Here is a 26,206-nt window from a genome sequence, read left to right as displayed (position 1 = left end):
ATCTGCCGGAATACCGGCAGCGAGGCAGCGAGTCCCCACACGGGCTCGCTGCTCTAACCACACTTTGGGCCTGGTGGCAAGTTTTACTCACCACAGGATCTATTCCTACTTGGTTGATGGCATTGACCCACCAACTGAGTGTTAATTAGGGGCGTGTGTCAGTATGGCAGCCGTCGGTCAAATGTTGGCGGTTGGGATTCCGGCATCAGTATCCTGAACGCCAGGATCCCATCCGCAGGCATTTTGACTGCATTCCTTCCAAACATGCAGCCTTTGTCATTAAGAACTACTGTATCTACAGTGTACAGAATAACAAGGAGTCATGGAAGTGATGATATGGCCCCCACAGATCCCTGAACATCATGGAGTCTGTTTGGGACTACATGAAGAGGCTGAAGGATTTGAACACGCCTACATCCATATAGAAGATCTGTGATTAGTTCTCCAAGATGTTTTGGACAACCTCCCTGCCGCGTTCCTTCAAAAACTCTGTGCAAGTGTACCTAGAAGAATTAATGCTGTTTTGAAGGCAAAGGGTGGTCAAATTAAATATTGATTTGATTTAGATTTCTCTTCTGTTCATTCTCATTTTTCATTTTGGTAATTCATAAAAATAAACTATAAACACTACTATGTTTGAAAGTATTATTACTTTGCAGCATTTTTTCTCCCCCCTGCCTAAAACTTTTGCACAGTACTTTATATACAGTACTTACAGGACTTTATTTATGTTTCTCAATATAAAAACCTCTCATTTTATCTTAGCAAAAGTTTGAAAAATCTAAATAATTATTATTTATTATGAAACATATAATAGCAAAAGTTGTACAAAGTTAAAATAATAATAGTGCATTAATGTTATAACAGTGCATTTATCTCCCTCAGCATTAAATACAGTTTAATTTGATATTTTTACAACATTTACATTTATCACCAGTCTTCTCAGCAGAGCACTTTTCACTTCTTTGTTCCGTAGGCTGTAGATGAGAGGATTGATCATGGGTGTAACAACTGAGTACAGTGCTGTAAACACCTGTTCCAGGATATTAGAGGATCCTGATGTTGGCATCATGTATGCGCATAAACCTGCCATATTGTACATAATGACAACGGTGAGGTGGGATGAGCAGGTGGAGAAGGCTTTCTTTCTGCCGTCCTTAGATTTTATCTGTAAGATGACCCTGATAATTTTTATATAAGATGTGAAACAGAACATTGCTGGGAAAAATCCAAATATCAAAAATTCCACATAGACAAAAATATAAAACTCCTCACTGCCAGCACAGGCGATGTTAATCATTGCTTTAGGCTCACACAAAAACTGGTGTATGGAACGTGAATGGCAGAAGGACATGTGTGAGGCTTCAATTGTAAACAAAATTGAGTTTAAGATTCCTGCTATCCAAGTGCCAGAAGTCAATAAGATACAGTGACTCCTATTTAATATATTATTATAGTGCAAAGGATCACATATAGCAACATATCTGTCATATGCCATAATGAATATTAGAATATCTTCTACACCAGCAGCCAAAGTATAAAAGAACATCTGGGTGAAGCACTGTATGAAGGACACTGTGTTATCTCCAGATAGTAACATGTACAGCAGGTTAGGGACAGTAGTGGTTGTATAACAGATATCTACTAAGGCCAGATTACAGAGAAATAGATACATGGGGTTGTGTAATTGAGCATCCATATATATCACTGTTATTATACTAGAATTTATGATCATTCCAAACACATATAGGAAAAAAAAAACACTGGTAACTAATGATGAATATCCAGATTTTGAGGAAAATGACACCAAGTTGAATTCTGTAATATAAGTCTTGTTCTGCATGTTATATTCAGGTTATTCTGCAAAGAAGAATTATTATTCGTGCTTACTGTGATGGGGGCATATGTTGGGTTAGAGTTCTGCAAGTACAAATGGAGCCTCACTCATCTAGCCTCCTCTGCTGCGCCTAGGTGCACCATGGTTTATTAGCATAATCCTTTCATCTATTGTTTTCAGCTGCAATACAATACAGAGAGAAAAATATAGCAGGGGATTAAGTCATTACAGCAGGGGATTAAGCAGGGGATTAAGTCCTTCTGCCCTGGCTCAATTAATCCTATTAATTGGATAGATGAGCAGGGCTCCATCTGTATGTGGTTAATCGGTAATCAGGTGATGGCAACTCCCTTACTCCTCTAATCTTAAATTAATTAACTTGTTGGACCCTTACTATGAAAGCTTAGTGTCTTACCTTCACCAGGCTATGGTATAAATGATATGGACTCATCCAGTGTAAGGCTAGGTGATGCTGGTTCCAGCTTGCTATAGGACCAGCAATGGAGCTTGTACATGTCTGTCCTGTTTGGTTTGTTTTCTTTTCTCTAGGCCCAGATATGTTTGGACAGGTCATCAGTTGTTCTGTCCTGATGCTAATTGTGCTGCTAGTCTGGTTTCTCTTCCCTTCCCTCTTCTTGTTTCCTTTCATTAACTCCCTAATCTCTTCTCCTAAATTATGAGAAGAAAGCTAATGCTATAAAGCCTGATTCAGATGTGGTTGGAGTTGCTATCACCGCTGGAAACATCACTGATAGTGCTGTATGGTAATGCAGCAGGAGACTTCTGTTACAAGCAATAAATGGTTTATACCATGGTGACTAGAAATGATAATATAGAGTCAATAATATGTCAATATATTGGTGTCGTCTTGTTTTCAATTCATAATCCTTGATTCAAATAAAGTCTTTTGTATTATTTTCCTCCATGGTGGTATATGCCAGATACATTAAAACAAAAAATAATAGTGTAGTATGTCCTGGAAGGGGCTTTGTACAAAACCCTTGGTTGTTAACAGGAATCAGTGTCCGTGAGAGTCTGTGATTTTAGACCCTCAAATTTACAGATTAGTATAAGGTGGTGTACCATACTCACACAATAGGAGTGTGTATTCAGCCTATAAAGGTTTCTTTCATGGGTTTCTCTCCCTCTATTCCATCACCATCTGAGGAACTCTTGTGGCACCTAAAATAAATACAGTACGACTATGTTAATTTTAAAGGTTGACTTCAATGTGTCTCCCATCCAATAAGTATTATGGTCATCAGAGCCAGAACCCCTTAGACTTTATTGCCTGATGTCTTCGAGACTCACACTGTGCCTATACAGATCAGTATTATACAAATGGTGCATACGTTTGCTATTGTTACCATTACTAGTAATAGGGTATTACATGTAAGTGCAACATAATGATACTGCCCAGACTCTGCTTAGGCTGTCACTGGCTAAAACCATATATATTGTATGCATAGTGACCTAGCACAGTGTGGGCTACCACCTCTCGCCGAGTAACACAGGTGTGCATGTGTGTGCTGTATCAGTCACTGACAGGATACTATGTCATATGTATATTCAGGTCTGCAGAAGTGTACATGGGAAATGCTTAAAAATGTTTTCCAAAACTTCACTTTTTAAATTATTTTGTAGTTTTTTTTTGTAATATTTTTATCTGCATTGGCACAAAAGTAAAAACAATTCACCAATTTTTTGTGGAATTGAATAAGTTTAATTTAACTTTATGAACAAAAACATTGGGTGCTTAGTGCTTGAACTACATACTGGTGAGTTGTATATCTCATACAAAGTGACTGTACACGGTAGCAGCTATCTTCATTTTTCCTGCCATTTAAAACAGATTTTTAAATATTTATTGAAGCTATATACAGGCTTTTTCCAATTTACCTGATAAGTACATACCAGCATATGAAACAGGGAGGCATTCGATATCCCGGCTGTCAGGATCCCAGTGCTCAGCATAACGCCGGGATATCATACAGTAGTACACCCTACGAAACATTATCCAGAACTTACCTCACTATTTGTGTGCCACTGATTTAATCTCTTTACTTTATATTAAAAAAATGTGTCCATGGCCACAGTATATAGAGGGAAAATCGATTCCAGACATTGGTGCAATGTGACGTTGTGATACAGAACATCACCTCCTGCCATTTTTGCAAGTTCTCCTGACAGCCCATTGGAGAGCAAGTGAAAACTTGCATTGTAGACACTACCATAACTGCCCATTATATGCACAGCCTAGCATCACAGTGATGCCCATCAGCACTTCACACAGAATTGAGTTCTCTCCATAGGGAGTTCTCTTTTCTGCAGCCAGAAACCTGCTCAGCTGTTGTGTCTACTTGTCCATATTATGATGTACTGCACCTCACTGTACCATCATCACATTTACAAAGATTTACAGCTTACTGGTAAAGAAAGAGGGGGTCATTCTGACTCGATCGCTGCTGTGCATTTCCGCTCAGCAGTGATCGGGGCTGAACTGCACATGCACCACAATGCGCAGGTGCGTCTCCTCCTGTGATGGGGATTGCCGGACAACGATGGGATGAACGAAAAAAGTGATCGCAAGAAGATTGACAGGAAGAGGCCGTTTGTGGGTGGCAACTGACCGTTTCCAAGGGAGTGTCCGGAAAAATGCAGGCGTGTCCACCCGTTTGATAGGAGGGTTTCTGACGTCGACTCCGGCCCCGATCATCGCAGCGGGTGGGTAAGTCATGGGCTGTGCAGAGACTGCACAAACCTTTGTTTGTGCAGCTCTCTGCACATCTGATCGCACCCCTGCACAGCGAACACCCCATCCCCCTGTAGACAGCGTCAACCTGGTCGCAGCAGCCAGCTTGCGACCAGGTCTGAATTAGGCCCAGAGACAATTGTGCAAAAGAAGGAATTACATTTTATAAGGATCCATTACAATCTCACATTATCTCTGTAGTGCAGTCTGTATACACACTCTGCACTCACCATACATCTGATAGGTAATCTGACACAGTAGCTGCAGCTCCCTGCCCACATAAACCTGACACTGTCCCTGCTGTGTGCTCCTTTCTGTTTCTTCATGTGTTTGTGTTTCCCGTCTATGAAGTCATATATTTACATTTATTTTCCTTTATTTATCAGCATGAAATGCCGTCTTGTAACATTATACAGATGCTTACGTTTTCCGGTATTGAAATATTTCACATTGTAATTATTTTTACTCCAGTCTGCAGCTCAGGGTAAACACATATTGTGTGTAATCAGGATTCTCAGACAGAAATCCTACCGTGCTCCTCAAAAAAACTCCACAGGAAAATAATGTTCTTATCCTGCAATCACAGTCTTATTTTATAAATGCCTCCTTTTTATACTACTGACACTTTTATATATGCTTTTATAGTTATTGCTACTACTGAGCCTGACAGGAGACAATGTGTTCTATGGATCTTTAATTAAAAAAGATATATTATGCCAAATAATAACAGTTACAGATCAGATACAGAAACATTGTGCAGCACATAATGCAGATTTGTGGAATGAAAATACTGTAGAACACAGGGGATGGAAGGAACCTTACTTATATATTGTGGCTCCCAATACAATGTGGAATCTGCTACCAATACTATGGGGACTCACACAAAAATAATTATTTTACATAACCCATATAATTTCCCCCTGTGATCTCATTATAAAATATGTCAGTGGACTGGATGGCACAATCTTTAGCTGGTGCAAATTATTTCTTACAGGCAGGTCGCCTATGGGTCATTAGGTTGTCAAATTTTAGGTCAACAGTAATTAGGTCGACCTCTATTGGTCGACATGCATTAGGTCAACAGGGTCACTAGGTCAACATGGCCATTAGGTCGACATGAACTAGGTCGACAGGTAAAAAGGTTAACATGAGTTTTTCACTTTTTTTAGTGTTGTTTTCTTCGTAAAGTGACGGGGAACCCCAATTAGTGATCCATGTCCCCTTGCGTGTCTCACTTCACTCACCATGCTTCAGGCAAGGTGCCTCGCTGCGCTTGGCACAGGTTACTATTCCCAACCGTAGTCCACGTGGATTGTAATGTATGAAAAAGCAAAAAAAAAATTGAAAAACTCGACCTTTTGACCTGTCGAACTAGTACACATTGAGCTAATGACCATGTCGACCTAGTCGCCCTAATGATCTAATGCATGTCAACCAATAGTTGTCGACCTAATGACTGTTGACCTAAGTGTTGTCGACCTAATGACCATAGCCCAGCAGGTCACAGAGAGTTACATCTGTAGAAAACTCATCATGACCAGTGCCACTGCTATGTGGTGTTCCAAAAGGTTCTATACTATCCCCCATGTTTTTTGCAGTTTACATGCTACCACTGGGTGAAAAAATCAGACATTATAGCCTGGTCTACCACTGCTATGCAGATGATACACCAACACCACTGTACCTATTCTTTGCTCTGGGTACGGAGAATCTCATAATTACCCTAATAGGCTATCTAGCTGAGCTCTAGGAGTGGATGAGCGCCAGTTGGCTGTGACTGAATTATGATAAAACAAAGATCCTTATGATAGGACTTCAACATCAAAGGACAAGTCTGAAGCACAGCCAACCAACTGGACTTATACTTGTTGGTACATAATAAAAAAAAAACTGATCATGTGTGGAATTTTGGCAGTGTTCTGTATGGTGACTTGACACTTAAATATCAGGTATTAGCCCAATCAAATCCTCATTCTTTCATCTAAAGAACATAACCACAATCAAGCACTTAATTCCCTCCGAAGATCTGCTAAAAGTCATATACAGTATGCATTTGTATCATCTCAATTAGACTACTATAATGCACCCTACAGTACCTTGGTCTCCCAGCAAAACAATTGTACCAATTACAGCTAGTAAAAAACGTAGATGCCAGGCTGTGAACCAACACGCCCTATTCCAGCCACATAACAACCATTCTCTCCTTCCTGCAATGGCTAACTGTAAGATGGCAAATCTATTTCAAGATTGGCTTACTGATTTTCAAAGCCCTACATGAACAGGGCCCAAGGTACGTGAAGCAGCTTCTGATTTCACACTGACCTGCTCAATTACTGTGATCTGTAGGTGAAGCACTTTTAGCAGTACCTAGAATCTCATGGAATTCATAGAGGAGTCTAAATTTTAGCCACGTGACTCTTTTTGGAACTCACTTCCCCCTGCAGTTCAAGAAGTCGCAACTCTAGAATCCTTCAAAAACAAACTCAATACTTTCCTGTTAACTCAAGCAGTTCCTTAAGTATCTCCCCGCTCTCTGTATTTTATTAAAAGCTTTTCTGTACTTATTGATTTACTTATTTATTAGCATACCAAGCTGTACCTGTACCAAGACTTGAAATGCTATATATGTATATAATGGAAATCCAGAGGTATTACTTACATACATTTGTAAATATACAATAAGCAACCAGGCCCTGACACGACTTCAATGATACTGGTGGTCCCTAAGTCTTGGTCTGGGCCTGGGGTGCTGAACCCCACAAACCATCAAAGGCCAGCTACCCCAGGGCATCACAATGCGAGAAGATAAAGTGATAGTACATGTTAATAAAAAGAATACAAAATCTATATACAAAAATGTATCAGCATTCAGAGTCTTACCTCCGGCGTGGGGCTGTGGGGTTTACGGTTCCGATGACTGACGTTGCTGCGGAAATGGAGAGCTGCTGCAGTGGGGTCCTCTGCTGTTTGTGCGGCTTCTGGAGATCAGAAGCATGAGTCTGGGTGAGCTGTGTGCCGCTGCCGGGCATGTCCCCTGTGCTGGGAGCCACCATGTTGAAGACCAATGCTAAGCCAATGGTAAGCCTCCACTCTGTGTCCAGCCAATCCAGGACAGCCTTCCTTAACAAAAAGGGGCTTTTTCAGAGTGAGGGTGCCAGTGCTTCAGGTTACTACCTTGTGTAAGGTGCTCTAGTTCTGTGCTCCCAGGATACTCCAGGTGCCTTGGTTCCTTGTTAGCTGTCATTTTGTGGTCACTTACAGCTGCAGCAGTCCCATTGTCTATAGTCTGCCTCCATTTTTGGAGCTCCCATGGGGGTCCCAGGTCATCTAGGGTCTCCTGGTGCAAAACAGTGGTCCTCGCAGATGACTGATCTTCAACTTCAGCATTCTTCAGCTTTGACTTTCAAGTCACAAATCACAATCTGCAGTTCTTCAACTTCAGTGTTCTTCAGCCTAGTCTTTCAAGTAACAAATCACAGTCTGCAGTAATTCAAATTCAGTGTTCTTCAGCCTCATCTTTTAAAGTCACAAATCACAGTCCACAGTTCTTCAGCTTCAGTGTTTTTAAACCTCATCTTTCAAGTCACAGTACACAGTTCTCAACTTATTTATCATCAGTATTCTTTTCCACTGTGGTTTTCTTCTTCTTCAATGCCCATTGCCAGCTCCTTTAGGGTACATTCCAAGCCCTTCATCCCATGAGAAGGAACTACATTCAGCCTCCTTGCCTTCTTCCTTCGCAGGCATCTGTCTCCTCAATCAGACCTCAGTTGCCGGAACCTCAACTCAAGCCAAGCATGACAGTAAGCACTGGACCAATGGATATGATGACTAAACATGCTTCCGGGGGCGATGCTACTATGGATATCTTGTCACGTTTGAGCAAGCAGGAGGCTACGCAATCACAAATTGTGCAATTCATGCAGAGTATGTCCACTCGTATCGACTCTCTTCGTGTAGCTCTATACTCACCTCAAGTGTTAGCTCCTGTCGCAACTCCTCCAGCACCAAATCCTCCTGTGTCAGGTCTAGTTCCTCGATATCAATTGCTGAAGTAATGTCAAGGATTCCTCAATCATTGTGAGATCCAGTTAGAATTGCAGTCTTTAAATGGGTGATGCCCGCGCTTGTAAATATGTAAGCAGCTCCTATAAATAATTGCAATAGTAAAGTGTAAAAAAGGAGTGCTGAAATGTATAAGAAAGCATTAATGCCTGTGGAAAAAATAATGATAGGTTAAAAAAAATCAGTGTTTTACGGACCTTTTGGTACAGGTGTTTAGAGTCCGTATCTGATCTTCTTCTCCCCGAAATCCCTGTAATTGCCGGCGGTCAGTACCGCATTGAAAGGGGTATGCAGTGGTTTTGACAGAAAGAAAAACCTGACAAAGGGCTCAATAGCCCGAAACGCATTGGTTAGCACTAAGTATCCCGGATCCTGTACTTGTACTAGTGGTCTTGTTAATTCCCCACATGCTGTACTTGTGGTTCTCCAAGTACCAGCTTGTGGGGGAGGCTTGCTGGAACTTGTAGTTCCATGACAAAAAACAATATTCTTTATTTTACACAAACAAAGGCTAGCAGCCCCCCATCCACCACCCAGGGATGGGTAGGACAGCCTCGGGCTTCAACCCTGGCCCTTGGGTGCCTGTAGGGGGGACCCCTTGATTTAAGAGGCCCCCACTCCCCCAGTGTTACCCCATCCAGGGGTGATTAGAAGGGGGGGTAATGCCACGGCCGCAGGGACCAACATAAATGTATCCTCCGGCTGTGGCATTATCTTCTCGGCTAGTGGAGCCCGGTGCTGGTTTTAAAAATACGTGTGAGCCATACGTCTTTTGTCCCCCAAATCTTTGGAAGCAGGACCGGCCCAAGAGCCCAGTGCTGGTTGTCTAAATACAGGGGGACCCCAGTCAACTTTTCCCCAGTATTTAAACTACCAGGACTGGGTCAAGGAGCCCGAGGCTGGTTATGCTTAGGAGGGGGGACCCCATGCAAATATTTTTAAATTTTTTTACTATTTCTGACCCTTTTCCACAGAGAAGTATGCACAGATCTCCCTGATCCGTGCATGACTATCTGAACACACCAGCAAAAAGCAGGTCTATTTGAAAGCCCCTTTTTTTATGAATTATATGCTTTCCCGGCAGTGTGTGGCTTTTGTCGGCAGTGATTGAGATACAAATTCTTAGTAAATTACAGAGTTGTATAATCTCTAACGCAGACAATCTACAGTAATATGTACGAACAGTTAGTTGCGTCAGAAAACATTAATTTATATTTACTGATATGTCTAAAGGTGCTCATTACCTGTTATGCACACCATTGCCTGCAGGAATGTACTGGTGTCTGAACTGTTATGCACACCAGTGCAAGATGTTGTGTTTTAATACGTAGAGAACCCGAAATGCTGTTGCTTAGGGCAACAGCAAAACCCTAAAGGGTTACCAACGGATGTGGCAGTAAACTCCTTGGTCAGAGATAGACACGAGGAGTCTCCACAATCCTAATCCTCACTTGCAGTGCACAGGTTCAGCTATCTGCCACTAAACTGACACCTGAACACTTTGCACAGTGAGACAGGATTTAGGCAGGCAAGTCTGAGAATACAGCCGCAAACTTGCTAAGTTCACAGAGTAGCAAAAGAACCCCAGCAAGTTAAACGACTGACTCCAGTCTTACTGCTAGGTCTGGATTGGCAGAGTGTAGTACCAAATCCCCAGGCCTATTTGCAGTAAGCAACAACAAATACAAAGCTACACAGTACTGGCTAACTTTCAGGAACTGACTAACCAACAAAGATTCAGCAGCATCTGCTTAACCTGAGAAAAGGCCTTATATAGCTCAGACCTCACAGACTGTGAGCACAAAAACCAGCACCGGATCCCCTGCAGTGCACAGAGCCTGTAACCACTGCACAGCAAAAGACCCGAACCGGAGTATCAGCTGCGCTCAGGTTACTCCGCTAGCACTTGTCTCCCGGTTGCCATGACGACGTGGCAGCACAGGGCAGGAGACCCTAACATTACCGCTGTGTATTTTAGATAGTGGAATGAGTCGCTTCTGCAGATTTACCCTGATTTATGTGAAACCTGTGTGCACATTTCCATTGAATGTTTTACAATGGATTAAACAGAAAAAAAATGAATAAAGTGAATGTCAGGGGGGAAAAAATATACAGATTGGCACTTTGGGAATTGAACCTGGGACCCGCAGCGTGGGAGGTGGGATCCTTCACCGTTAGCCCACGTCGCTGCATGGAATATGCACAAGTTCATGTGTAAAAGTAATGCAAGAAGCGATTACTTCCCATTGGTGTTTGTTTATGCCGTTACGGAACTTGGACGCTCATTTAGTGCACTGTACATACTGTAAAGTCAATGAGCTACATTTTTCCTTTCACACATTAGTTGCATCTACATACACAAGTGTTCACACATTAGTTGCGTATGCATACTCAAGTGTTTTAACATGTTTGTTTGCATCTAAATAAACTATTTTTTTTTTTTACTTTCTCCGTCTGACCATTGCTCACCATCTGTGTGTACACTATGCAGTACAGGACTGTATATTAATATTACAGTTGTCACTGACCATATGCCAGAACTTGTACTGTAGATATATCTGCAAATGTTCAAATTAAAGTACTGGATAAGTGGAGCAATAGCCACCCAGTGGTGGAGATGTGTATTGCATGCTCGTGCCTCAAAGTGCCTGTCTGTGATTAAACTCAGCAACCTAAGCTATCGCACAGGTGTGACTAAACCTCCATCTAGGCGAAGAAACAGTCACGTTAATGTAGGACCCATCTGTACTGTATCTGTTTGGGAGAATCTTCTAGAGAAAAAGATTGCTGTACTTTTTTGCTTTCCCACCTGGGTTATTGTTACTGTACACTGATGCTAGTCACTATAGGAGTGATGTTTAAAATGAGTCTCCTGTGTGAAGATAACAGCCATTTTTTCAGAAAAAAAGTGTACAATATTTGTGACTTATTTTCCAGTGTTATTATGGCTTATGCATTAAACATTTACATTTGGAAAAATCTCTATTTGAAGGCATATGTTACATTTTGATAAAGAATATAAGAGGTCAGAAATGATTATCTGTTAAAAATATTACAAGCTACAGTTGGAGATTTTTAATGAGTCAAAAGGTAAAGAAAGGACAAACTTGGGAAAATGTGAAAAACATTTTTTATAAAACATAAACAATTGAATACATAGTCTAGATACATGTCATTTCAAAGAAAAAAGATGATCCCTGGTCTCTATGTGTGGAATAAGCCTCTTATGCATGGGTTCAAATATTTAACATGTAAACACCATCTCATGGGTGAGGGTGTGTTTCCTTAAGAATCCTGTTTAGTTTATTATTGTACTTTTTAATTGAACTAATTACACAGTTTGTGTAGCTTTCTGTATTTTTTCTAAAAGAGCAACAAGTAGCGATCCATAAATACAGTCTAGATTCAATGCAAAACCATAACACAATCATAGGGGTCATAACTGTAACCAGGGTGGGGGTAATGTAAACAGGCTGACATCAATATGGGTAGTAGACAAGAATAAATGAAAAAAGGTGAGGGCTGATGAAAGGCAAAAATAGTCTTAATGTGCTGGGGCCAAACATTAAGAAGATTGTCACTACAACATTAAATACATTAATGAAATTGCAATGTGATCTCATGCCTCTAATATAAATACTATATTTAAAATTGAACAAATATTACAAATTTAGCCTAAAAATTACAGATAGAGAATATTTCACAGCCTGCTGGTACGGCTTCTAAGACACCTACAGAATAACTATTATTTAAGGGCAATAAGGGAAAAAAGTATGTAGGTGACTAAAATCTGCAGTGATCTTAATTTACTTTACTAATGTTTCCATACCATGCCGTGATAGCATTGGGAGGTTAGGAGTTAGTAGGCTCTCAATTACACAGCTATATAAATATGTAAAAAAATTGTCTTAGTCAAACTTCTGCTCACAGTCTTTATAAGAAGAAAATGGCTGATTCATCTCAATTTCAACTGAAATGTGAGAAGACCTCAATAAATCATTAGTAAGATTAATTCCAATTACACATGGGCACTCTGTTTAATTGGCAAAGATTGCCAATTAAAACAGGAGGTACAACATTACAGAAAGCAGTAGTATACTCCACAAACAATATCATTGCATGTGAGCCCCAATTCTCTAGAACACTGGTTCTCAAACTCGATCCTCAGGACCTCACACGGTTCACGTTTTCCATGTCACACAGCAGCTGCACTGTGTATCACCAACTGTCACATTTAAAACATCTACAGGTGACCTGCAAAATATGAACTGTGTGGCGTCCTGAGGACCGAGTTTGAGAACCTGTTCTCTAGAATACAGAGAAATTTGTGTAGAACTGTAAATCAGCATCCTAGGTGGATCTGGTTGCAGATCTATGAGGGTCATTCCGATTTGATCATAGCTGTGCTAAATTTAGCACAGCTACGATCATTCACACTGACATGCTGGGGGACGGCCAGCATGGGGCTAGTCCGCCCCGCATGTCAGTGACGTCCTCCCCCGTGCAGAAGTGCAAAGGCATCACACAGCAGCGATGCCTTTGCACTTCAAGAGTAGCTCCCGACTAATGCAGCTTTTGCGTGCTGGTCAGGAGCTACTGGTCACTCCCTGGCCCGCAGCGGCTTCGTGTGATGTCATGCAGCTGCCGCGGCCCGCCTCCCCAACGAACCGTCCACGCCTGCATTGGCAAGCCATGCCCCCTAAACGGCTGCTTAATGCAGCCGTCCAGCCCCCTCCTACCCAGTGACTGCCTCTGCCTCAGAGGCAATCGCTAGGCAACGATGCTAGAATCTGCAGTGAGTGATCCGTCGGAATGACCCCCTTTAAGCAAAATGATGGCAGTCAAATTCCAAAGGATACAATTCTTAATTTGTCCCAAAATCACACTTTTAAAACACTTCATACCTAACAAAGTGGGAGTATTTTAAACCAGGTACTGATGAGGATTTAGGGACAATCACAGTAGTTTTAAAACATCTTGGAATAATACACTGATTAACGAAAAAATTAAAACCCCAGTTAAAATACCTGCTTACTGGTCAGCACACTCATGCAAAACCCCACCCTGAATACTATCTGGACCCCAGGACTTCCTAGCATTCATGTTACATAAACAGAGCCTATCATCGGAATAATGTAAAGTGAAAAATCTTTCTGATGTGGATACACATATTTTAACTAATAGGATCAAATAAGTCTTGTCAAACCATGCATATAATTTATTCAATTTATCTGCAGAAAGGCCACCAAATTTATAACTAAAAAAAAAATGAATAACCTTATTGTTAGTTATAAGCCTAATTCCCTGCCAAATTGAGCTTGAGTCACCAGAATCCCCAAACTGGCTCTACATTTTCTTAGAATAAACCTCCTTAGCCATATCAGATACCTTTCCTCAAATTTGAATTCAGAATTTTATGTGCCACATTAAACATTGAGCTATATGAATTATCCTTAGGTAATATATATCCTTACAACTTAGCAGGGAGTGAATCTCATTGTTCATCCAAAGTTTTTCATTGGGAAATATCCAAATTAACTTTTTACAAGTAACACTTTCAATACAGCAGTTAAAATACATTAAAACCATTGAGACCAATTAGTCCACATTAGTACTTGAATCCACCATGGCCTCGTCTACAGATAGATCTTACCCGTCTACCTTCTAAATAGCCGTGAAGTTTTAATTAAGTCCCCTCAGACCAAAGAGTAACATTCCTAGTAACAGGCCTAACCATTAAATTAACGGACAATACTGTATTTCTGACCTAGAATCAGAGATGAATGATCTGATTGTCCAATATGTGGACATTAAATGGCCTTATATGTGTTCCTTATATTATTGTATACATGGTCTTGGGTGTTACCACCATGTGTTGGTAATCCCACATTCTGATTAACCTGTTATAGTGCAGACTTTAGGTTAACCTGAACAAAGTCATGTGAAACAATAAAAGCACAATCCTGATTAGAAATAGATGGTTGATTAGATAAGTGGAGACATTGGAGGTTTGTATGTGTTCTAAATGATTCACAATTTATACAACTGCTACAAATAATTGCAGATTAAATGTATGCATGCAGTTGATAAAACACAACTTGTGTTTAGTTACTTTAGTTTCGTTTTGATTTTGAATTGAGACTAGTAAACATTTAATAGAAGTATTCAATAGGCGTACAGATGGCTTAATTTTTATGACTGTTTTGTCTAATTGCATTAAATATGACCTAATTTCTTGGATTTAAAATGAATATTTAGCCCAAGCTAATGTACATGTCCCAAGCACACCCTGTCCAGATGCCTGCTTTTTTTCTCAGGAGTGTACAGTTAATTTGTGGGGTGTTTATATGGAATGATTTCAAACAGATCTCATGTTGCCAAAACATTGACCACTGGATGACTTTGCTTACCCATGACTGAGATGTATAACCAAACTGTGAAACTTAACCACATCCTCTCCTGGCTTTGGTGTGGGGGTAAGGACAAATTGTTTTCCATTGAATTTATTTTAGTGACTAGTCTGGGGAGGGTTTTCTGCCCTGGTTTCCTTGATTATTTATCCTGAAGGTCTGGGTTAAGATAAATAAACAGCCCATTCTCTCAATGTACCCTACTGCATTTCCTCCTACTGATATAATAATTTTAATTGTACCTGTGACTATTCACAGAGGCTACTACATTGCTATAACTAGTGTGCCCACCAGCAGGTACATGCAAATAGTCACATCCAGAGATTGGGCAGTCATTTCTGTGTAACTTTACCCTCAATACCTTGAACATGAGCTGTCTATGTATTCTATTAAGGGATGGTTACCTAATAGTTGTGCCTCCACTCAAGCTATGTGTAGTATTTAACTACAGTTAAGGCTTGCTTGAGTAAGCCTGAGCTCTATCCTTAGGGTATGATTTCATTATATCATAGATATATTATCTAATATACCTGTCTCTTTCTTCCTGGAGCTTCAGATCAACGTCCAGATGGACCAGACACATTTGGTAAGTATAACACCTTAATGATTAGTACCAAATGGATTAAGTTTACATGAGCATTTCATCAATTACACATTCACTTTTAAATAATTAATCCCTGCTAACCCCCCTTTAATTAGGCCTATACACAGAACCTGCATGCATTATAAAAAATCAGTTTTCTTTTCAAGACTCTCTTAGGTGTTATAGTGACCCGGGTACTCTTAATATGATAGTGCACTATAAGGGCCCATGAACTTCCTAAAAATACCAGCAGTTAATACAGAATGTCTGACACTATGTTTTAGTATCAACTATCAGTTCACCCTTTAGTTAAAGAGAAAGATGTTTCGGTAAGTCTACTTATAGTAGCGATTACTTTCTCCTATAAGGTTACTTATAGTTCCTCATTGGCAGATAACATTAATAATCTACTGTAGAACATAGATAACAACATCAACAGTTGGGTACCAAGGGATTTGTATACTTTTCTCAGTGAAAATGTAACAGTAGTTGTCCAGTACTCAACTAAACTCCTATGAAACTGCTATGATAAACCATTGGTATGCTTCATCCTTGTGTATCGTTGAAGTAGCTGATGCTTTCTATATTTCAGAGCATATATAGCCTTTCGATTCCTGTATGGCTCAAATTAATGTTGTCTCTTAAGATGAGTCTATATTAAATATATCTGCAAGAGGGGGTTTATCTTATCATAGTCACAGCGAGCTCAAATCCTTTAACTTTATAACTAATAGCCTTCTATGTGTCCATTCCTTCTTACGGGTTCAGTAATATACATATAAAACAGTTGTATTAAAGAGCCACAAGCTAGTCCGTGAATCCGGATAATAGTCTAATCGTTTGTGGCTAAGAGGCTTTAACATTCATCCAATGTCACTGTGGTATGGCTACATTTCATGTCCTTGACTCTTATTCTGCTAATTTAGGAGCATAAATACAAACATTAGGTTGCAGCTTTAGGGTATTACTTTCTATTTAGCGCTGCAGAAGAATGTATCTGGTTCTCCTTTAACTAATGTGATGCTGGTATATATATGGGAAGCTTTAAAACTGTATTTATGAAGCATTAAACAGTTCTAGTTTCTTTCCACTCCTCCTGTTACATATATATACCTAGTGCTTTCTACCTTCTCCTTAGCACTATGAATAAGCCATACATGGAACTGTCAGTATAGGTCACTCTGACTACTGTGACCCATTACTATCCTCCTGCTTAATAGCTTTTATTGCAGCCTAGCCCTGTAGTCATTAGTCCCAATATGAAATTGACTATGTACAATAGTCACCTATGGCTTGCTGTGCTTAGTGTAGGTGTAATATAAATGACTGAATTATACACTCACACGTCTACGATCTAGTGGTGCTGCTGCAAGATGATCCCCTGACTCCTCCTCTGGCCCCTGACAGGATGATTAGCAGGGCTTAGGTCTCCTCTCTGCTCAATGGTGGCGCTTACACTGCCCTGACACTGCTCTGCCCCCTCCAACCAGCTCAGCTTCTCTGGTTGCTAAGGAGATGTCTCTTCCACCGGCGCCGGACCTTCTCTGCCCCTGTTAGCTTCAGGAACCTCTGCACATGTTGCCTCATGGGTCTCACTGGCGCTGCTGATAGCATTGGTGAGTATCAGTGAAGACACCCACCTCACCGCTACTTAGGGCTTCCTGCCACTGCAGCAATGTCTACAGCACAGCTCTTTCCACAGCGGCACTGGAGATCCCAGTCTGCAAACTCACAGGGGATCAGCAATCTCTCCCTCAGCTATACTGACAGCACCTATCAACCCCTCTCTAGTAGTCACATGACCCACTCTGAGGTGATGCCCCGCCAACTGGCAATCACCCCACTAGGTGATTGACAGTTAGGAGCACAAGGACATTAACCCTTTAGATACACTGTGAAACCATAAAATAAGCCTTAATTGTATTTACCACTACATTTACATCAATGTGAATACAATTACATATATGTGAACTATATCATTGACCTCAAAACATGTATATAACAACATCCATTAACTTTAATATGAATAATATATATGCTTATACTCCTTTTTTATCACCATATTTTAACTACCTCAGTATAAGTGTTGTTTAAACCCTTAATCAGGGTTACATCTGCAATGCATGTGTATATGCATCACTGCAATGATAAGAGTAACTTTATCTGCATATGGAAGCAAAATCAATTCTCACTTTTCTATACTGGGTTCAGTAAATATACATGCCCTTAATCCATACAGCTAAAATGTTTTTTTTTACCTTCAAATTAAGTTATTTATTGAGACCAAGGCCAAATCTACTGAACTGTGACAGCTCATTACCTTTCACCGACTTAATACTTTCATTCATGACAGACTTTTGACCTGTGACATAAAATTGCCAACAAGCAATTCACAACACTCTTTGACAAGGAAAGGCCCAGGTCTTGGCCTTTATTTCTTAGTGGTGGTTCTGCAACTGTCACTGAGGCATCTTCTTCTGCATTTCATGACAATGCAAGAACTTTCCACTCAGAGTCTAGAACAGGTGTCAAAAAATGAAAACCACTAAGGCAGTAGAACAAACTGTGCATTCAGAACTGTCACACATCCCTTATGAACATTTAGGGGTGTCCACTTTAGCTATATGTGAGTCTGACATTTCTCATACTGTCCTCATAGAGAAGCCTCTTTTGCCTCCTTCCACCAGTTCTGCACCATGTGCAAATGTGGGGAGCAGTATAGATGGTGATGAGGACATAATAGAATTTGAGGATGCTTGTGTGAAAATGGAAAAGGATGAGGGAGATATGTGTGTACTACTACTATCTGACTGTGAAGATGAGGATGTTGATGCTGTTGTTTGTGTAAGTCAGCCACTAGTATCTGTAGTTCCTACCCATGATAAAAAGAAAGCCATTGTAATGCCTGGGCATAGGACCAAAAAAGCCACCTTTTGGGTGTGTGATTATTTTTACCCAAATCCTGACAATGTTTGTGAAGGCACCTGCTCCATTTGTGAGGCCAAAGTTAGTAGAAGTAGGGATGTTAGGCATCTAGGCACCTCCTCCCTGTTACATCATTTGCGGATAGTTCATGAAATTTATTTTACAAGATTATAGTGTAATTAACACCATCTTTATCAACCTCATTAGTTACCAGAGGTAGTCCTTCCAAAAAAATAGTTTTTTGGGGGCCCAAACAAAGCAAGCACTTTAACCACGAAAGTGTCAGAGACAGTCATTAAAGTGCTTGGGTTTGTAATATAAAATGACATCATTGTCCCAGCAGGAGGATTTGAGTAATTCCCGGAAAAATAACAAAGAAAGTGGTGTTCCAATTTCCTCTTGATATGCTTGGGATTGTGAACTACAAGTGAATGTGATTTAATTATTCTATAGGAGGCTGTTCTAGAAAAGTGAGGGGGAGAAAGTGCCTTATTAATGCTTATTGTGGAGGTACATATATTAATATTGATACATCTGTTACATTTGGAATAGAGTGTGTCTATCTGATTGAAATTGTATCCACTGTGCACAGCTGTGTTACAACTAGGTATCACCAAAACAGATTTAGTTTTGGAAATAATATGATGTCCACTTGCCAAAGATAGATCTCTTATATAGAAATTTGTAGGAATTTATATTAAACGTGAATTTTATGTGATTCTGAAGATCTTAATGTTTTAAAATAAAACACTCTTCAATATTGGGCAGCGCTTTTAAACTATTGTTTATTGCTTTGCTTGTTAAACTGTGCATGCCCTTTTTAATATCCATCATAGCGGGGGTCACAAGAACAAATCCACTTTGAACCACTTTTCTTTTCTGCCACTGCTGTGTAGCAATGTTTCATAGATGTGCTATAAACTGCCGTTTGTTTGTTTGTTTGTTTGTTTGTTTGTTTGTTCCACTGTCTAGCTCACTATAGCCTTTGGCCTAAAGCAGATTAAAACAATATTGTTAGGTGTGAAGTGGTCAGAACTGACTGTAAATTAATGTTATTTATGTTAATAATACTGTAGGAACAAAAACAGGCTCACATTCTGTGATTTTAGCTGTTTTTATGATTTTAGAAAACCACAGATACAAAACCATAACCATAACACACAATGGTGGTTTTGACAAAACCAAATGTAGATTAAAAACACAAAAGAGATAAAGATCCAAAACTAAAAGACGAGGGTCAGAGCACTTCTCTAGTAATCATACTTTTTCTGCTCCCTACATAGCATTCTATCATTAATTATATTAATAGTATTTCTTGTTTTTTGCCTAATTATGAGATGCTAGCCTACTAACTGATAGGCATATGTGATAAAATATGATCTGGAATTTGGTAATGAAAAACAGATGGATTACATTCCTGCCTACAAAGATGTTGCATTTTGTGCATCTGTACTATGGGGGTCATTCCGAGTTGATCGAAGCTGTGCTAAATTTAACACAGCTACGATCATGTTCCCAGACATACAGGGGGATGTCCAGCACAGGGCTAGTCCGCACTGCATGTCTGTCTGCCCCCCCCCCCCGGTCAAGTACAAAAGCATTGCACAGCGGCAACTATTTTGGAATTGCTGAGTAACTCCCGACCAGCGCAGCTCCTGCGGCTGGCCAGCAGTTGCTCGTCGCTGCCCCTGGTTACAGCAGCTGTGTGTGACGTCACGCAGCTGCTGCGGCCCGCCCCCATGCTGTTTCAGAGTTTAGATCAGAGGTTCTCAAATGCGGTTCTCAATGCTCCCCAATGCTCCAGGCTTTAGGTATAGCCATGGCTCAGCACAGATGGTTAAATCAAATTGACTGAGGTGTTAATTAAGGGCCTAATTCAGACCTGATCGCAACAGTAACATTTTTATCTAATGGGTAAAACCATATGCACTGCAGGGGGGGGGCAGATATAACATGTGCAGAGAGAGTTCAATTTGGCTGGGTGTGTTCAAACTGAAATCTAATTTGCAGTGTAAGAATAAAGCAGCCAGTATTAACATTGCACAGAAACAAAATAAACCACCCAAACCTAACTCTCTCTGCACATGTTATATCTGCCCCCTCTTCCACCCTGCAGCACACATTGCAGCCATGACAGTGACAGAACTAACGAAGAAAGTGATCGCACCGGTGATCGCAAGAAGATTGACTGGTAAAAGGCGTTCGTGAGCGGCAACTCACCATTTCCAGGGAGTGTCCGGAAAATCACAGGCATGCCCAGATGTTCGGGAGGAGGATTCCTGACACCAGAACCATCCCGGATCATTGCAGCGGCTGAGTAAGTCCTGGGCTATGCAGAAACTGCACACACATTTGTTTGTGAAGCTCACTGCACAACCGATCGCATTCCTGCACAGCGATTACTCCCTCCCCTGTAGGCAGCGATTACCTGGTCGCAGCAGTGCAAAAAAAAGTCTGCGTGCGACCAAGTCGGAGTGAGAACTATGGTTTTTCCCATTAGAGAAAGATTCTGCTTTTGCGATTAGGTCTGAATTAGGCCCTAAATAACCTGTGAACAAGCATGGATTAACTTAAATTGTGAGGATTCTGGCCAATCTCTGAATTTTTTTTAAAGGGGCAATCACTTACAAGACACGGTTTTGCTCATTAAATCATTTAGTGTCAATTTATTAAGGAATTTTCATCATGTAACATATCAGTAACATCAGTAAAAAAAATTCTGCAACATGGGCAAACATGACTTCTTAGCTCCATTAAGTAATAATTAGTGCTGATCATGTATTCTATGGGAAAAAACTGCACCAAATCTTGTATGACCATGACTATATCATGATCCTGTCCATGGCTATTCTTTTTAATATTGTTTGTTTGCTGCCAGCCCTGACCCTGGAATGTTTAACCGTATTCTCTTTGTCTTTAGCCCATGACATTGGCCTACTGAATACAAATGTATTTGATAATATTCCAATTATACTTGGAAATCTATATTAATACCTATACGCATTCAATTATGATAGAGATTTTCTTTAAATCCCTCATGATTTTACTGTCAGTGGGATGTCTAATATACAGTAGCTGTCAATACTCTGTATTCTTAATGTACAAAACTATTATCCACCTGTAAATAAATTGCAATTTGTACACTAGTAGATCATACTGTACTGGATAAATGTAGAGATGAGCGGGTTCGGTTTCTCTGAATCCGAACCCGCCAGAACTTCATGTTTTTTTTCACGGGTCCGAGCGACTCGGATCTTCCCGCCTTGCTCGGTTAACCCGAGCGCGCCCGAACGTCATCATGACGCTGTCGGATTCTCGCGAGGCTCGGATTCTATCGCGAGACTCGGATTCTATATAAGGAGCCGCGCGTCGCCGCCATTTTCACACGTGCATTGAGATTGATAGGGAGAGGACGTGGCTGGCGTCCTCTCCATTTAGATTATAAGAGACTGAGAGAGATTTACTGGAGCTGACTAGGAGGAGTACTGTTACTGTAGAAGTGTAGAGACTGAGTGGAGAGAGTTTACTAGTGAGGACAGTGCAGTTTACTTTATAATCCGTTCTCTGCCTGAAAAAAGCGATACACAGCACACAGTGACTCAGTCACATACCATATCTGTGTGCACTGCTCAGGCTCAGGCCAGTGTGCTGCATCATCTATTATCTATCTATATATAATATTATATATATCTGTCTGACTGCTCAGCTCACACAGCTTATAATTGTGGGGGAGACTGGGGAGCACTACTGCAGTGCCAGTTATAGGTTATAGCAGGAGCCAGGAGTACATAATATATTATATAGTGAGTGACCACCAGACACACAGTGCAGTTTATTTAATATATCCGTTCTCTGCCTGAAAAAAGCGATACACACAGTGACTCAGTCAGTCACATACCATATCTGTGTGCACTGCTCAGGCTCAGGCCAGTGTGCTGCATCATCTATATATATTATATATCTGTCTGACTGCTCAGCTCACACAGCTTATAATTGTGGGGGAGACTGGGGAGCACTACTGCAGTGCCAGTTATAGGTTATAGCAGGAGCAAGGAGTACATAATATTATATTAAAATTAAACAGTGCACACTTTTGCTGCAGGAGTGCCACTGCCAGTGTGACTAGTGACCAGTGACCTGACCACCAGTATATATAATATTAGTAGTATACTATCTCTTTATCAACCAGTCTATATTAGCAGCAGACACAGTACAGTGCGGTAGTTCACGGCTGTGGCTACCTCTGTGTCGGCACTCGGCAGCCCGTCCATAATTGTATATACCACCTAACCGTGGTTTTTTTTTCTTTCTTTATACATACATACTAGTTACGAGTATACTATCTCTTTATCAACCAGTCTATATATTAGCAGCAGACACAGTACAGTGCGGTAGTTCACGGCTGTGGCTACCTCTGTGTCGGCACTCGGCAGCCCGTCCATAATTGTATATACCACCTAACCGTGTTTTTTTTTTCTTTCTTTATACATACATACTAGTTACGAGTATACTATCTCTTTATCAACCAGTCTATATATTAGCAGCAGACACAGTACAGTGCGGTAGTTCACGGCTGTGGCTACCTCTGTGTCGGCACTCGGCAGCCCGTCCATAATTGTATATACCACCTAACCGTGGTTTTTTTTTCTTTCTTTATACATACATACTAGTTACGAGTATACTATCTCTTTATCAACAAGTCTATATTAGCAGCAGACACAGTACAGTGCGGTAGTTCACGGCTGTGGCTACCTCTGTGTCGGCACTCGGCAGCCCGTCCATAATTGTATATACCACCTAACCGTGGTTTTTTTTTCTTTCTTTATACATACATACTAGTTACGAGTATACTATCTCTTTATCAACCAGTCTATATATTAGCAGCAGACACAGTACAGTGCGGTAGTTCACGGCTGTGGCTACCTCTGTGTCGGCACTCGGCAGCCCGTCCATAATTGTATATACCACCTAACCGTGGTTTTTTTTTCTTTCTTTATACATACATACTAGTTACGAGTATACTATCTCTTTATCAACCAGTCTATATATTAGCAGCAGACACAGTACAGTGCGGTAGTTCACGGCTGTGGCTACCTCTGTGTCGGCACTCGGCAGCCCGTCCATAATTGTATACTAGTATCCAATCCATCCATCTCCATTGTTTACCTGAGGTGCCTTTTAGTTGTGCCTATTAAAATATGGAGAACAAAAATGTTGAGGTTCCAAAATTAGGGAAAGATCAAGATCCACTTCCACCTCGTGCTGAAGCTGCTGCCACTAGTCATGGCCGAGACGATGAAATGCCAGCAACGTCGTCTGCCAAGGCCGATGCCCAATGTCATAGTACAGAGCATGTCAAATCCAAAACACCAAATATCAGTAAAAAAAGGACTCCAAAACCTAAAATAAAATTGTCGGAGGAGAAGCGTAAACTTGCCAATATGCCATTTACCACACGGAGTGGCAAGGAACGGCTGAGGCCCTGGCCTATGTTCATGGCTAGTGGTTCAGCTTCACATGAGGATGGAAGCACTCAGCCTCTCGCTAGAAAAATGAAAAGACTCAAGCTGGCAAAAGCAGCACAGCAAAGAACTGTGCATTCTTCGAAATCCCAAATCCACAAGGAGAGTCCAATTGTGTCAGTTGCGATGCCTGACCTTCCCAACACTGGACGTGAAGAGCATGCGCCTTCCACCATTTGCACGCCCCCTGCAAGTGCTGGAAGGAGCACCCGCAGTCCAGTTCCTGATAGTCAGATTGAAGATGTCAGTGTTGAAGTACACCAGGATGAGGAGGATATGGGTGTTGCTGGCGCTGGGGAGGAAATTGACAAGGAGGATTCTGATGGTGAGGTGGTTTGTTTAAGTCAGGCACCCGGGGAGACACCTGTTGTCCGTTGGAGGAATATGGCCGTTGACATGCCAGGTGAAAATACCAAAAAAATCAGCTCTTCGGTGTGGAGGTATTTCACCAGAAATGCGGACAACAGGTGTCAAGCCGTGTGTTCCCTTTGTCAAGCTGTAATAAGTAGTGGTAAGGACGTTAACCACCTCGGAACATCCTCCCTTATACGTCACCTGCAGCGCATTCATAATAAGTCAGTGACAAGTTCAAAAACTTTGGGTGACAGCGGAAGCAGTCCACTGACCAGTAAATCCCTTCCTCTTGTAACCAAGCTCACGCAAACCACCCCACCAACTCCCTCAGTGTCAATTTCCTCCTTCCCCAGGAATGCCAATAGTCCTGCAGGCCATGTCACTGGCAATTCTGACGAGTCCTCTCCTGCCTGGGATTCCTCCGATGCATCCTTGCGTGTAATGCCTACTGCTGCTGGCGCTGCTGTTGTTGCCGCTGGGAGTCGATGGTCATCCCAGAGGGGAAGTCGTAAGCCCACTTGTACTACTTCCAGTAAGCAATTGACTGTTCAACAGTCCTTTGCGAGGAAGATGAAATATCACAGCAGTCATCCTACTGCAAAGCGGATAACTGAGGCCTTGACAACTATGTTGGTGTTAGACGTGCGTCCGGTATCCGCCGTTAGTTCACAGGGAACTAGACAATTTATTGAGGCAGTGTGCCCCCGTTACCAAATACCATCTAGGTTCCACTTCTCTAGGCAGGCGATACCGAGAATGTACACGGACGTCAGAAAAAGACTCACCAGTGTCCTAAAAAATGCAGTTGTACCCAATGTCCACTTAACCACGGACATGTGGACAAGAGGAGCAGGGCAGGGTCAGGACTATATGACTGTGACAGCCCACTGGGTAGATGTATGGACTCCCGCCGCAAGAACAGCAGCAGCAGCACCAGTAGCAGCATCTCGCAAACGCCAACTCTTTCCTAGGCAGGCTACGCTTTGTATCACCGCTTTCCAGAATACGCACACAGCTGAAAACCTCTTACGGCAACTGAGGAAGATCATCGCGGAATGGCTTACCCCAATTGGACTCTCCTGTGGATTTGTGGCATCGGACAACGCCAGCAATATTGTGTGTGCATTAAATATGGGCAAATTCCAGCACGTCCCATGTTTTGCACATACCTTGAATTTGGTGGTGCAGAATTTTTTAAAAAACGACAGGGGCGTGCAAGAGATGCTGTCGGTGGCCAGAAAAATTGCGGGACACTTTCGGCGTACAGGCACCACGTACAGAAGACTGGAGCACCACCAAAAACTACTGAACCTGCCCTGCCATCATCTGAAGCAAGAAGTGGTAACGAGGTGGAATTCAACCCTCTATATGCTTCAGAGGTTGGAGGAGCAGCAAAAGGCCATTCAAGCCTATACAATTGAGCACGATATAGGAGGTGGAATGCACCTGTCTCAAGTGCAGTGGAGAATGATTTCAACGTTGTGCAAGGTTCTGATGCCCTTTGAACTTGCCACACGTGAAGTCAGTTCAGACACTGCCAGCCTGAGTCAGGTCATTCCCCTCATCAGGCTTTTGCAGAAGAAGCTGGAGGCATTGAAGAAGGAGCTAAAAGGGAGCGATTCCGCTAGGCATGTGGGACTTGTGGATGCAGCCCTTAATTCGCTTAACAAGGATTCACGGGTGGTCAATCTGTTGAAATCAGAGCACTACATTTTGGCCACCGTGCTCGATCCTAGATTTAAAGCCTACCTTGGATCT

General features: G+C 41.5%; 1 long non-coding RNA gene across 1 annotated transcript; it reads right to left on the bottom strand.

Annotated features, from left to right (window-relative positions):
* Positions 1-884: 884 nt before the first annotated feature.
* Positions 885-17,423, bottom strand: LOC134943871 (uncharacterized). Its single transcript, XR_010181801.1, has 3 exons — positions 16,991-17,423; positions 2,930-3,019; positions 885-2,017 (listed from the first exon to the last, which is right to left on the bottom strand). It is a non-coding gene; the product is annotated as an uncharacterized LOC134943871 (long non-coding RNA).
* Positions 17,424-26,206: the final 8,783 nt, after the last annotated feature.

Source organism: Pseudophryne corroboree, chromosome 7, assembly GCF_028390025.1.
Source record: "Pseudophryne corroboree isolate aPseCor3 chromosome 7, aPseCor3.hap2, whole genome shotgun sequence".
In the NCBI taxonomy this organism is placed as follows: Eukaryota; Metazoa; Chordata; class Amphibia; order Anura; family Myobatrachidae; genus Pseudophryne; species Pseudophryne corroboree.
Note: the sequence above shows the minus strand (reverse complement) of the source record. Positions and strands in the feature narration are given on the sequence as shown.